Below are 16,386 nucleotides of genomic sequence, written 5' to 3'. Positions count from 1 at the left end.
CTTTGAACTTTATGTCTCAAAATCCACGAAATTGAGGTGCTAAAGCTGGATCTCTAAGCTCCTCTCGAAGGGATGAGTCTTCAATCTCTTCATTCCTCTTCTAAATGCACAAACACACCAAAAAATGCTTCACGAGAGCTCAAAAGCACCACACAAAGGCTAAGGTACGAAATTAGGGTTTTAGGATGTGGAGGCTGGTCTAAAGTGTCCAAGAGGTGGGTTAGTGTTTCTTAAATAGGGCACAAACCCTAAAAATTAAGGTTTTCCCCTGGCCAGCATAGACCCAACGTAACCCACGTACGCCCAACATACGTGGTCGATGCCCGCGATCAATCTCCAGCTAGTAAGCCAAGCGTACTCTATAGTACGCCCCGCGTACTAGCCAAAAGTACCAAAATGCAATGCTTTAAATAAGAAGGGTTAAATATGAACATACCAAATTCATGAAAGATTACATAAAACATGAAAGAGTCACACAGACATCTAATATCCTATCATAATAATCATGGGCCAGCATTGGTGCCTTCGACCCGCTAAACACAATGAGGAAACTCCCTCAAACTGTTGAATCTCACTAATAAATCTCTGGCTGCTGGCCCACTAAAATCCCCGTGCTATCAATCACAAAATAACATCCAATTAATAATTGGATCCCGACTCACATAAGAGTCCAAACTAGGGTAAAATACCTTTTTACCCTTTACCCAACTTGGCCCAATGCCAAGGCCCAATCCAACTGTAAAAAATCCCAATAAACACCCAAAGCCCAAATATGGCCCAATTTTCCAAATTGGACCTAAATCCCTTTCATGGGCCTTCAATCCAAAAGAGTCCAATAAAATAACATCAACCTAAAAATAGAATTATGATGGCCCAACAAGGCCCAACACTACTTAGGTCCAACATGGGCCCAATACCGAGAAGCCCACAATTCTGAAGCCCACTACTGAGTATGCAGGGCGTACTCAGCTCGTACGCTTAAAGTACTAGCTTTCGGGCTTGTACGCGTAGTGTACCACCTTGTACGCCCAACGTACTCCCCATCTTGTCCAACTTTCATCATTAAGCTCTAATCGATTAGGACTTCAAACCAACACTTAGATCTGCATTGTTTAATAGGGCTCTAGAGCTCATAAGAGCTTAACAAATGAATTAACATATGCATGAGTCCATAAACACCATGAATTTTGCATCTTTATGCTAAAGGAACCCTTAATATGTCCAGATCTAAAAGGCTAAACTCCATAAATGACCTCAGCTCACAAGAACCATCCAAAAGGGACCAAAATAGCCAAAAACAAGCCAAGGAATAGATCTATGAAATGAGTTGACAAGCTTTGAACTTTATGTCTCAAAATCCACGAAATTGAGGTGCTAAAGCTGGATCTCTAAGCTCCTCTCGAAGGGATGAGTCTTCAATCTCTTCATTCCTCTTCTAAATGCACAAACACACCAAAAAATGCTTCACGAGAGCTCAAAAGCACCACACAAAGGCTAAGGTACGAAATTAGGGTTTTAGGATGTGGAGGCTGGTCTAAAGTGTCCAAGAGGTGGGTTAGTGTTTCTTAAATAGGGCACAAACCCTAAAAATTAAGGTTTTCCCCTGGCCAGCATAGACCCAACGTAACCCACGTACGCCCAACATACGTGGTCGATGCCCGCGATCAATCTCCAGCTAGTAAGCCAAGCGTACTCTATAGTACGCCCCGCGTACTAGCCAAAAGTACCAAAATGCAATGCTTTAAATAAGAAGGGTTAAATATGAACATACCAAATTCAAGTGTTACAGATACTTAAGATGCCATATAGCCAAAGAATTTGCTTGTTATTTGTTGCTTAGAACCTATGTTGATATTAGTTAGTTATTTGATAAATACATTCGGTTGCATGATCCCCAAGTTAAATAGTTTTAGATTGCTTGATTTGGCGCTATTGCGCAGCTCTCGCCTGGGTGTAACCATCATAGTGTCAGATCTTTCAGTCGACAGATTGTTTGATTTTAGCGGTATGCAATTGTATTCGTCTAATAATTAGTTAATATTGGTAGAAGTTCTTCCACAACTAATAGTAGAGTGAAGTGGAAAGGAATTCTAGAAGGATAGTCTAGGAAGTTTAATATATGCTTGATAAGGCATATTTTCATAAGATAGGGCATCAATAAAGATGCAAACTCCTATTGGAATCTAGAAAAAAATCGGTTGTATGTGGTCGTTGGGACGCATGCATACATATATATTTAACGATCGTTGTATGTAGTTACGGAAGTGACTTGGAAACTACAAGACAATTTTTAGGAGAAGTATGAGTAGGTGTGAAAGGTATTAGAGGCCTATACTACCCGAAGCACAGGAATCGCACTTGGATTAGGAAGAGTTACAAGGTTGTTAAGGCACTACTAGTTAGGTAGATAGTGTGGCTAAAACTAAAAAATCGTTTTGCGTTATATCCGTCATTACCTTGTGAATGGTGATGTCTAGGAGAGTGACTCTAAGTTCAAGCCCAAGTGCCCATAAAGGATCGAGTCATGTAGTAGAAGGTCATTAGAATATGTCCATTGCTATGATTAAATGCTGACCTCCCACAATCATAGGAGAAAGGATCATGTTATTAGTACGAGAATGATCAGATAGATGAGATATGTCTTAGGCTTTAGATTCACATAAACAAAGGTTTAGTACTCTAGGACCTTTTTACAGTAAAAGGTTATCAAAATAAGTGGTAATGGGTATTGTTTACAGAATGTCGAATACACATCATGAAGCAGAGAGATTTGGGATTTTCATTGACAAAACATCCCTACATGATTGGATTGTCGTTGAGATCTAGAAGACCTTAGTACAAAAATTACCCAATATCATTAAACGAGTCACAGATAAGTTGATCGTCAGGGTTAAGGGGCAGATTTCATCCATTTGAAGTATTGATGAAGTTGTAAAGGCCGCTTATGAAGGAGAGCTTGGAAAGAGGAAGCAAGCGCAAGACCCAACTCTACCAGTAGTAGCCAAAAGATTTAAGCACGCCAATTCAAGGTATGAATTATAGAATGGTCCGTGGTGTACTATATCTAAGAAATCTCATGAGGGAACTTGCTGTGCTTCAGTATGCTACTAGTATGATGAGGTAGGACATTCGAAATGAGAATGTAAGTAACAGGCGCAATGGATGTGCGTTTGTTTCCATTGCAATCAGAAGGGCTATATCAAGGTCGAATGTCCTATTCTAAAACCAACAGGTGCAATGAAGGCTCTAGCACCTACAACTATTAGGATAACCAATGGATGCCTAAGGGAAAAGAAACTCATAACCAATGAAGGAGTTGTGTTGTTTCCTATCAAGGAAGAATGAGCGACACCGATGGAAGCGTTTAATAATATAATGCTATGTCTGTTTTCTATGCATATGTATTGGTATGTAATCCAACAAACACATTATTGCTTTTAAGATTCTGTTATGCAATAAAATTCTCTTTCTCATATGTATGGATTAGTACATCACTAGAAAACATTGTGTTTGTCACGACCTTATGCTTTTTTGGTTGTGATATAAAAGGAGACAACTTTCGGTAGACACAAGCAGTAATGCTATGATAAGAATGTCGAAAGTTATAGGATATGACAATCAGGAGTTTCTTCAAAGTAAAAAAGGAGCCACAAAATCATGTAACCAAATCCAACTTACGCTTTGGCTAGTTACACGCAACAACAACTGATGAGTTGAACCCATGTGGGGGAGAACCAACTTGTTGGTGCCAAAACCTTTGTAGATTTGTAGATTAAATATAAACACGAAAGAACAATGAAGAACGCAGAAGTATCACAAAGATATATTTCACCAAGAAAGGAGTTATTTTCACCAAGAAAACGAGTTATCACAAAGATGGTCACCAAGATGTTAGGATTATATATACTAATCCATTCTAGTGAATCCCTTCAACTAAGGTATTATATCTAATCTACATTTAAACTAATATGTTATATAAGGAATGTATCAAATCAGATCTTCTTCAGATTCGGATATCAGCACCAACAGATCAGAAGCTAATCAGAGTATCAGCTTCAGAGAGTCACTCTGATCAAGGCAGCAACGTCGGCGTCTGGAGATCAGGTTCAACTTCAGCATCAACATCAGGGTGACAAGCTAATCAACTTCAACTTCCGCAGAAAGTACCAACAATGTATGAGTGTTCAGTGTATCACCTGATCAGTGTATAACCATCAACGTCTAGACACACTGTTCAGTCTTCGGTAGATGGTGTCTTCATGCCTTTGGTGCTGATAGAGTCTTCAGGGTCTTTCAGTCATCAGAGGATGTTCTTCAGTATTTGACATATTAACTTTCATCAGCATATCTTCATATTAACTAACTAACTATAACTATAGTGTATATATTTTTTATGATGAAATCTATACAATTGAGTGACCGAACAATCTCCCCTATTTTATGACGTCAAAGCCAAACTAATAAAGAATGAAATAATGAATGAATAACTACATCTGAAGTAGAATGTTGATGTCTACTCCCCTTTAGATTTAGCCCCCCTCCCTTTGATAAAAAACATATGAGTTTTTCTCCCCCTGAGATTAATTACCTTCTTCTTTGAAGAGTGTATGCTATTCAATGAATGATTAAGTAACAATGTAGCAGAACTAGACTTTTCTCCCCCTTTTTGACAGCATCAATAGGTACTGTCTTCCTTTTGATTTTTTTTAAGAACACAGCAAGTAACCTAAAATAAAAAGAAAAAATAAAATAAAGTTATAGGATAAGATAGGTGTATCACACTATTGTGTTGTTGCAATAGTAGATCATTTACACAGAATTGCGAAGTCTCGTCAATGTATAGTTATAAATACTAAATCATTAACTTCTTTTATTAGAAGAATAAAGGGCGAGAGTGGATAGGTGCATGTAATACATCATGGTACATGATATACCCATCGGCATAGAGTTTGGAACTTTTATCAGTGTGTGGTATTACACATTAAATCATTAAGTTCTTATAAAGAAGACTTGTGGGAAAGAAGTAGGATGTCTCAGTCACGCTGAGGTGAAATTATCGTGAATCATTGACAGTCATAAGCCATCAACAAGAAGTGCCTTATTCCTTGCATCGTAGAGTTAGTTACAGTCTAGAACCAAAGATTTATCGTCAATTCGTAATGGTACCATGTCATTGTTGGGTTTTGAGCATAATAACATCCGATGTGATCATGCAACCCTAATTGCTTTGGATCTAAGTTTTTCACTAATTGAACATGCAAAAGAAATTTCAAAGAAATAACCCTAGATCTAGCATATATAATTCGAAATTCATATATAAATGGGTTAAAAAGACTATCTTTCTTGTTATATAGCAATAACAAGAATTCCTTTATTGATCTTGACTCTTGAAAGTTTTAGTGCCTTAAATGTTGCACCTCTAATGGCTCACAAACACTTGTAGCAAGAGGATGAGAGGAGAGATGAGGGAATATAGCATAAATTCGGCTAGGGTTAAAAGAAACAAGCAGTTGTCAATTTCCCTTGGTATTGGGGTCTTTAAATAGCTGAGGTTGCTAGGGTTTTCAACTGGAAACCCTAAGTTCATGCTTAGGGCTTAAGCAATCCATGGACCACTTATTCTAGTAGCCTTGGACGAATTCTATAGGGTCTCCCAATAGATTTCATCTACTCCATTCCAAAGGAGTCCAACAGCCTAGATTTGCAACTATCAATGATTTGAAAAACAGTCCCCGTTCTTTTAATCAGTTCCTTTAATCTCAAAATTAATTCCAACTTAATTTTTGATCAAATACTAATTAAATAATATTATTTCTAATTAATTAATATATTATTCTCATAACATATTAATAATTCATTTATTAACCTCTCTCTCCATAAGTTATCTTGTCGAGTTGCTAAAGTGAAGGCAACCAAAAAGGACCATGCTACTATCAAATCAAGTACATACCAGTTATAGTTATGGGCTTATACACCTAATCCAACTGTCTCTCACTTGGATAAGTCTAATAACTATAATTGCAAGTTCGACTTTAGAATCTGATTAGTAATCGTAGCTCTCAAAAGCCGTTGTCGAACTCTGACCTAGTCAGTTGTGTATCCTTAATATAAGGGATCATATAATCCTCCGTTCTGCAATATATCACGTGGACAAAGACATGGAACAAAATCATTCTCATTTTCCAACAGTTTGTTTCCTTATTTATGATTTGTATGACGAAGAACTTAATTGAACACATCAATTCAGTCCTGACCGGGCCCGAAACATAAGTCAACACAAAATCATCGAGGGGCCCAAAATATCGCTTTTACCCCTTGAGATAAAAGGAACAAATAAACTTTGACTTATAAGCTTGTACTATTTACTCATCAAGTCATACATAACAATGCGTTTTATAACATCAAGTTACTGATGCGTTTACGCATTATCAATGCACAACCAACTCACAAACAACAACTCATATATATCGGCTTAAAGACTATATAATATTATCGTCTCATAATTACTCGTGATAAATTCCATGAAGTAATTCAAATGAGTGTGGGTTTAATCTAATACTCCAATCCCCATTTTAAGAGTACTCATGAACGTTGCAGCAAACCATTGCTATGTCTAACCATTTAGACAATCTACATGCCAATTCATGACAGTCTTAATTCACTACTTACTTCCAAAGTATGATCGACTGTGAATAAATTGAATAATTCAATTATCTTGGAAGTAAAACATGCAAAGTTGAAACACAAAATAAACAATAGAGAAAAGATATTAAAAAATACTCATAAATAAATGTCCATTAATTAATCATCAAATGTCAATTACATATATTTATTACAAGTTTCTAAAAATATCTATCTAATCACTAACACTAATATCACCCTTCAGACCAATGCTCCTCGCATGTTGAACATGCCTAATCCTACTCAGACCCTTTGTGAGGGGATCTGCAAGATTCTCTTCTGATGATACCCTCTTGACGACGAGGAGTCCTTCTTCTACCCGATGTCTGATGAAGTGATATTTTCTATCGATATGTCTAGATCTTCCATGATCCCTTGGTTCCTTAGTTAAGGCAACCGCTCCTTCATTATCGCATAAAATCTCCATAGGTTCCTTTATGGCTAGCACAACTCCAAGGTCTCCAATGAAGTTCTTCAACCATATAGCCTCCTTTTACGCTTCGCTCGCGACTATATACTCTGACTCACATGTTGAATCAACCACGGTCTCCTGCTTGGAACTTTTCCAAGTTACTGCTCCTCCATTGAGTGTAAACACCCAACCAGACTGAGAACGGAAGTTGTATTGGTTTGTCTGAAAACTGGCGTCACTATAACCAATAACTCTCAAGTCATCACTGCCACCAAGTATAAGGACGCAGTCCTTAGTCCTTCGCAGATACTTAAGAATATTCTTGACTGCTAGCCAATGAGCTTTACGCGGGTTCCCTTGATATCGGTTGACCATGCTCAAAGAAAAAGCCAGATCAGGGCGAGTACACTTCATAACATACATGATCGATCCAAAGGCGGAAGCATATGGAACTCGACTCATTTCTGCTATCTCTGAATCGGTACTTAGACTCCGAGTCTTACTCAACTTGGTAATGCTGTGGATAGGCAACTCTCCCTTCTTGGAAATCTCCATCCTAAAACACTTTAACACTTTGTGCAAGTAAGTACTTTGACTAAGTCCAATTAGTATTCTCCTCCTGTTTCTCAAAATCCTTATTCCCAGGATATAAGCAGTCTCTCCTAGATCCTTCATAGCAAGGTTGTCAAGATCGGGATCCTACCTAGGATCGTTTTTGGGTTTGCAAGATCGGGATCGAGATCCTAATATCCCACAAAATAGAATATAATTTTAATTTATAATATTTAATCATGAAAAATATTTCAAACATTTAATTTTTCATTGAAAAGTTATAAAAACTTCAAAATATTAGTCATAAGTCACAATAAAAAATGATAAATGGTAGATTGGTAAAGGGTAAAAGACATGAACTAGTAAAAAAAATTCACTTGCAAAAAAATAAATAAATAATAAATAAAAAAAAAATCAAGGGAAGGTAGGATCGGATCGGATCTCGATCCTACGATCCTACCTGCGATCCTACACCAAATACGATCCTTTTACGATCCTGATCGTTTTTCATACCTAGGATCGTAGGATCGTACGATCCTACGATCAGGATCGCGATTTTGACAACCATGCTTCATAGCGAAACACTTTCCAAGCCAGGACTTAACCTCCTGGAAGGTTGGAACGTCATTTCCTATGAGTAATATGTCATCAACATACAATACCAGAAAGCTAAATATACTCCAACTAGCTTTGACATATACACATGACTCATCCTCACTCCTAGAAAAGCCTAACTCTTTGACCTTCTCATCAAAGCAAAGATTCCATCTGCGAGAAGCTTGCTTCAATCCATAGATTGATTTCTCAAGTTTACACACTCTATTGGGGTATTTAGCATCTACAAAACCCTCTAGCTGACACATGTAAACATCTTCAGCTAGCTTCCTATTAAGGAAAGCGGTTTTGACATCCATGTGCCAGATTTCATAATCATGAAACCTAGTTATGGCTAACATAACCCTAATAGATTTGATCTTGGCCACTGGTAAGAAGATCTCATCATAGTGAACCCCTAGGGTTTGATTAAAGCCCTTCGCAACGAGTCGTGCCTTGAAAGTGTGCACCTTTCCATCCATGTCGGTCATCTTCTTGAAGATCCATTTGCACCCAACTATCTTACGACCTGGAACATTGTCAACCATGTTCCAAACTTGATTGTCATACATGGACTGAATCTCGCCGTCCATTTCCTCTTTCCATTTAGTAGATTCTAGGCCCGCCATGGCTTCCATGTAGTTAGCAGGTTCATTTAAATTTATAAGTGTACTATCACTCATAAACGTACCACATTCTGAAGTTATATGGAAAGCATACAACACAGGCAGAATGCTAACTCTACTAGAACGCCTAATAGGTAACGAATCATCAATTGGTTCAATAGTAATTTCTTCCTCAGGTTGATCGCTAGTGTTAGAGGTTCCTCATCGCTTGAGTCTTGAACTTTTCAAGATCAATTGTATTCCCACTGTCCCCTTTGCATGTGAGTACCCTCTTGCGAAAGACTCCCATTCGTGCTACGAAGACCACGTACTCACTAGGTCTGTAGAACAAGTAACCAAAGGATTTACGTGGGTAACCAATGAAAATGCATCGCTCACTTCGAGCTTCAAGCTTGTCGTGAGTCTCTCGTCTAACGAAAGCTTCACAACCCCAAACCTTGATATGTGCCAACGAGGTAACCTTCCCTGTCCACATCTCGTGAGGTGTTTTGGCAACCTTCTTTGTTGGGACTAAATTAAGGATATGGGCGGCAGTCTCTAAGGCATAACCCCATAATGAGATTGGTAGCAAAACTCGACTCATCATGGAACAAATCATATCCAACAAGGTTCGATTACGCCTCTCAGCCACACCATTAAGTTGTGGTGTCCTAGGAGGTGTCACTTGTGAAACAATTCCACATTCCTTAAGATAGTCGTGGAACTCGATACTAAGATACTCACCACCCCTATAAGATATGAGCATCTTGATCTTCCTGCCCAATTGATTTTCGACTTCATGTTTAAACTCTTTGAACTTTTCAGAGGTTTCTGATTTGGGCTTGATTAAATAGATATATCCGTATCTGCTATAATCATCAGTAAAATTCACATAAAATCGATTCGCATCCCTTGTGGTGGATCTAAAGGGCCCACACACATCTATGTGTATGAGATACAACAATCCTTCACCTCATTAACAAGAACCAGTGAAAGGTGATTTAGTCATCTTTCCAAGCAAACAAGATTCACATGTATCATCCGACCTTAGGTCAAATGATTCCAACACTACATCCTTCTGGAGTTGGGCAATGCGCTTCTTGTTGACATGTCCGAGACGACAATGCCACAAGCATGCTTTGTCTAAATCATTAGATGCATCAATTTGTAACACACTATTTCCTAAATTTTCTACAACCATCACAGTTTCATATACACCATCACAGTTTCATATACACCATCACAAGGCAATGCTTCAAATAAAATATACCATTATAGTAAGCATTAATAGAACCAATTTTATTATTAAATGAAAATATAAAACCTTGTCTATACAAACCATGAAAAGAAATAATATTCCTCGTCATTTCTGACGAGTAGCAACAATCGTTCAAGTCTAACATAACCCATTATTAAGATATAAACAATAAGCACCGATCATGGTAAAAGGTGACGACCTCCTATTGCCCATTATCAGGTTCATCTTCCCGTGCTCCACATCCCTACTTCTTCTTAGTCCCTGCAAGGCTGAACAAATGTGAAAACCACATCCTGTATCAAGGACTCAAGAATTAGAATGTAATGAGTTTTTATACATAATAATGTAAATTCCTGCCGTGGTAGGCTTGATCTCGCCATCCTTAATGTCTTGCAGGTACTTGGGGCAACTTCGTTTCCAATGCCCCATGTCTTGGCAGTAAAAGCACGTTGCTTCCTTTGGATGTGAAGAGGGAGGGGAAGAGCCGGATTTTCCTTTGGATCCACTAGAGGACCCTTCATGAGACTTTCCCTTATATTTTGACTTAGAGAGAGCTTTCCTCTGTTTCCCCTTTCCTTGTTTAATAGTCAGGACTGGAGCAGCAGTAGCAAGAGTGGATTAAACAACTTTTCATTTCAATCCACTTTCAGCAGTTCTCAGCAAGCCTTGAAGTTTGCTCAAGGTGACTTCCTCTGTGCTCAGATGATAAGTCATTTTGAACTGATCATAGCAAGGAGGCAATGAGTGCAGAACTATGTCAATATCCAACTCCTCGTCAAAGTTCACATTCAGTTCGAGCAAACGATCCAGATATCTCTGCATGCATTGCATGTGGGTCGCGATGGAGTCTCCATCCTTCATCTTGGCAGTAATGAATGACCTGACTATCTCATACATTTCTTGACGTGATCTTTGATGGTACTTCTCCATCAATTCCTGTCACATCTCATAAGGCCAATAGTGTTCATAAAACCGCTGAAGCTCAGGAGTCATAATCGCCACCATAATGCACGACACTTTAGTGGAATCCTTGCATTGGGCCCTATACTCAACTATTTCTGTAGGAGTAGCTTTGGTTTCGTCTATCTCGTTCAGCTGTTTGTCGAGGACGTATTCCTTGTCCTCGAATTACAAGGCCATTTTTATGTTACAGATCCTATCATTGAAATTGGATCCATTGAATGTCACATTGGCACAAATGCTCAAGAGCGAGAAGGAGTTGGAGGAGTTGTAGTTATTGGAGGAGCCAGAAGCGTTGTTTGAGGTTGACATCTACAAAAGAAGAAAGACAAGTTTTGATTAGATAAGGAATCCTTAATATAACACCCAAAATGAAATATTAAGGCTAGGACCCATCACAATAATTTACAATATAGAAAAGGGATGCCGTAATATAATTGTAAATCATTTTAAGGTAGGTAAATTACGATTTACCAATTCCACCATGAATTTTTTTTAAATGAATTAGGTTTTTAATGAAATGAAATTCCTAGATCCTTTGAGATTCATTGAACTATTCAATGGCATGTTTAATCTCGATTATGCCCTTCAAGTTTGTGACTGGGATACCGAGGATCACAAACAAGGTGTGAATAACCATGCAAATTAGCTTGGTACTCTCGATGTCATTTACCACCCAATCAATGTGCCGGTTAACCACACACGCTCCATTGATCAATGATAATTTACGAGTTACCCATTTCCACCCTTTGTGAGTCCAAGTTAGTGTGCCGGTTAACCACACTCGCTCCACTAACGACTTGAAAAAGTGCAATGTGCAATTTCATGGATTAGCATCAAATTTCGTATTTTGCTAAAGTAACTGTAACACCCGGTTTCTGGTATGCATTTATTTATAAATTATTCATTTTAATAGAGCTACTCGACGAGTTGGGAGCCCCTGACTCGTCGAGTAGAAATGAGTTTGGACGCGAGTTTTAAGCCATCTACTCGACGAGTAAAGAGCCCACGACTCGGTGAGTAGGTCTGCCAGAGTGAAACCTAATTTCAGGGTTTTGCACCCTATTTAAGCATCTTAATCCCCACCTTTTCGCCTCATTTCCATCCTCCAAGTCCTAAACCCTAATCCACGAAACTCTAGAGCATTTTGTGAGTGTGTGAGCCACTCTTGAGTAACCTTTGTGTGTTCTTGAATCTTGAAGAAGAAGAAGGAGCTTGAGGGTTCATGGACAAGATAGTAGATCCAGAGACTTCCTTCCATTTTTATGAGGGTTTTGGTTCAAGAATCTTGATCTCTGGGATTTGGACGTTCAGGTGACTTACATTTCTGATCTGGGATCTAGAAGGGGTTCCATGGCATAAAGGTGCAAAGTTTATGAGCATGGAAGCCCCATGCAAGCTTTAAAACGTTATCATGGCCTTTTTAGCCCCAAAAGGCCATGCATGGAAGGAAAGATATGAACTTGACGTGTCCAACTGATGACTAAGGCCTAGATCTATGATAGTATGCTTTGGTTTAGAGTATTATGGCTTTTGGACCAAGATCTATGTTCTAGAGAGCTAGGGTTTGAGCTAAATCCATTATGAAGGACTAATAGCGGCTAAAGTTGGAAACTTTACCCTTAAAAGTGTATTCCCAGTATATAGATGAAGTATAGAGTTTGGATCTGAAGGATAGGAGCTTAATCCATTGAGATGTCTCAATCAGACAGAGGAACTCGGCGAGTCCATGGAAGGACTCCACGAGTTGAGTTGGTTTATCCCGATTCTGTAGAAGGTGGAACTCGACGAGTCTGTGAAGGGACTCGACGAGTTAGTTTGTGTTTTCACGACTAAGAGTAGCAAAGGAACTCGACGAGTCAAGGGATTGACTCGACGAGTTGAATGAACTCAAATTGTTGACTTTGACTTGGACTGAGCATTGACTTTGACTGGGACATTGACTTGACCAAGGTTGACCCGTGAAGGGGTCTTGACATAAGAAATGGTCATTTTACCCTTAGAAGGGTTATCCGTTTTTGACTAAGTGATTATTGTGATAATGATAGGCGGGGATTCGTTGGAGCAGCCACTAGAGATTCCTCACACGGTATTTACAGCAGCCAGTTTGAGAGGTGAGTTTTCCTCCAGTAGGAACGGGTCTAAGCCACCAAGGCCGACCTGTTTAGATAGTAGTAGTTCCGGACTACGGTCTGATGTCGGGCGGGGCCCGATGTAAGTTTATATGTTTTCTTCCGGATTTCGATCTGATGCCGGAGCGGTCCCGAGGAATGCTTGTATGCTTGATGTCTTTGTGATTCTTGCATGTGTTTCTACTTTTATGTTTCCGGATTTCGATCCGATGCCGGGGCGGTTCCCGAGAAATGTTAGTATGCTTCCGGATTACGGTCAGATGCTGGGCGGGGCCCGAGGACTGTTTACATGTTAATGTTATATGTTTTAGGTTTATGTATATGATTTTATTATGTTCATATGTATTCCGAGATGTTCTCGATTCCGGGCGGGGCTCAATGCGTGGCGCGGCCCGATACAGAATAGGGTTCGATGTCGGGCGGGGCTCGATGCCGGGAAAGCCGATGTCGGACGATGACCCGATGTAGCAGGGGCGGGGCCCCAGGATATGTTTATGTGATATGTGTATGGTATGTGGTAGTTGGGGAGACTCACTAAGCTTCATGCCTACATTTTTCAGTTTTGGTTTCAGGGACTTCCGCTAGTAAGGAGAAGAGCTCGGGATGACTGCATGCCACACACCACGGTTTTTAGCGTGGGACGAATTACTCTGATGTTTGACATATGATTTTGATACATTGACAGATATTATGTTATTTTTAAGAAACATGGCCTATGATTTTTATATGATGAATGATAGTTATGGTTTTTACTAATGAAATAAAATGAAATTTTTGGACTATATTTTTGAAATGTTACAAGTTGGTATCAGAGCCTTGGTTTGAGGGATTCGGTATGTCTGGACTCAAACTGAGGACTTGGTATGAAAATTTTCAAAAGAAAATCATTTTTATAAAAAGAATTTTGAAAAGCATTTTGAAAAGAGAAAATAATTTTGAAAAGAGAAAAGGATGTAGTGCATGCAATCAGCCGAGCTCAAGTAAGTACTCCCAAATTACCCATACAAGTTTATGATATGATATGTTTATGAGAATTTCATGCTAGAGTAGGACTAAGGATATAGGAAGGATGACTTGTGTTCCTGTTGTATGTGTATCAGATTTATGAATTGAATGCTAGTACAAATTAGTCAGTGATATGATGGCCTGATTAGGATATGCTTGATTATGTTTACTCGATGCTCGAACGCTGCTTGCTTTGTGATTTTAGGAGTCTTAGTTATCTTTTACTAACTAGTAAACGAATATGTTAAGTTTCATATTGCAAGGATTAAATAATTTCAGAAGGTTAGGTCTAGCTCTATTTTGGAACTCTTGTTTGAGTCCAACCGTTGTAGGGTAGGATCTCTCATTCGAAGAATTATCTAGTCTTAGTGATATGTAATAGTATTCGCGAGCTAGTTCGGGGGAGATAGCAGGGATTTCTTATGCAGCTGATAGCGGAGAGTGGGTTGGTGATTACCCTAAGGAAAGCCTAGGATGAGATTAACGTGAGATCAACAGTAGTAGTAGAAAGGAGTTGGTGGAGCCGAGGAAGTTCTTAAGGAAAGTACAAATAGATGTGGAAGTTAGTATGGTCTCGTACTACTGAAAGCAGAGGATCCGTACTCGAATCAAGGAAGGCTGAGATGAACCCAGGGAACTTGTAGTATGTTAGACCCCTCGAGTTATGATGAGTATACTGATGTTTGTTATGGTGTATTTTCAGTATGGTGACATTACGCACTAGACCAGGTGGCACTTCAGGCACTGGTGAAGGATCAGGCTCGGGCTCTGGAGCCGAGCAGATTGATGAGCAGACAAGAGAGTTCATTTCGTCTGAAATCACACGCAATATTCTAGACCAGACTCCTGTGATCTTTGGATCGGTCAAGGAGGGCATCTTGGAGATACTTGATGAGAGGTTGGGTGCCTTCCGCACTGAGATGGCGGCCATTCTAGAGGCGCGCACACTGACATTCAGGGAGTTCAGGGCTTGTGGAGCTCCTGATTACCATGGGAGCTCAGGACCCCATTGCGAGTACTAGATGGTTGGTGGATGTCGCCAACACATTCCGTACCAGCAGATGTCCCGAGGGGGACAAGGTCCGACTTGCCTCCTATCTTCTGAAGGACAGGGCACGTGATTGGTGGGAGGAGGTTGGACGAGCCATTGGAAATGATGCAATCCTAGATGCGATGACTTGAAGTGATTTCTCGGCCAGGTTCAAAGCCGAGTTTTCACTTGTGATAGAGGTACAACAGCTTGCTAGGGAGTTCCAGGAGCTCGAGCAGACGATTGAGATAGTGGCATAGATCACTGCCAAGTTTAGGGAGAGGGCCCTTTTGCCACACTCCCAAACCTGAACGGCGGAAACATTCGAGGGTGGAGGACGTTATGTACAATATCACAACAATTGTATAATAGTAATCAGAGCAACAACAACCATTGTATTGATAATAAAGTGTTTACATTGTATTCGAATCACAACTGGATTGACTCCCAAAAGTAAGTAACAAAACAAAGACTTGAAGCTACTATGCTCCATCTTCTCAAATCTATGTGTGTACTAGTCTACTAGATAGTTGAGAATACAAGTTATTTGAGAAAAAAGTGTCAACATTTAAGTTGGTGAGTTCAAAAGTATTTTTATGAAATTAAAATACCATTCAAAGATATCAAATCACATTCGTTTCCAGAAAATCCGATATTTTCTATAAAATTTAGTTGTAAGTTGTTTGTTTGTAAGAAATCGTATTTATCCAGGAAAATCCTATATATTCCATAAAACTGAGTTGTAAATAATAGTCCTAATTTTATCCAAGACTAAAACATGTACAAGTAATTCACCATACTAGAATTAATGATATATAGATTTATTCGACAATAAAACTATTTGAAGAGAAGTGTTTATGTATATATTCGTTTTCCATATGTGAGTTTTTATAACCGTACTAACAAATGATTTGCCTGCCTCGATGTTCTTCAGGCATCGTACTGTTTGATATTTGTCATCCCGGGGACTGTAGCTAACAGTCAGGGTGCGGGGTCATCAATCCCGTATAGATCTATACACAAGTATCACACTCTCCGGTAGGAGACTCGGGTTATAAAACAGGACTTGCTGTCATACCTTGATAGGTACTGTGAAGACGAATGACTCACAATTTACCAACGAAATATATATGGTTGTATATGAGAATATTCATATA

The sequence above is a fragment of the Lactuca virosa genome, chromosome 4, assembly GCF_052849685.1.
Source record: "Lactuca virosa cultivar CGN04683 chromosome 4, Lactuca_virosa_CGN04683_v6, whole genome shotgun sequence".
Lineage (NCBI taxonomy): Eukaryota > Viridiplantae > Streptophyta > Magnoliopsida > Asterales > Asteraceae > Lactuca > Lactuca virosa.
Note: the sequence above shows the minus strand (reverse complement) of the source record.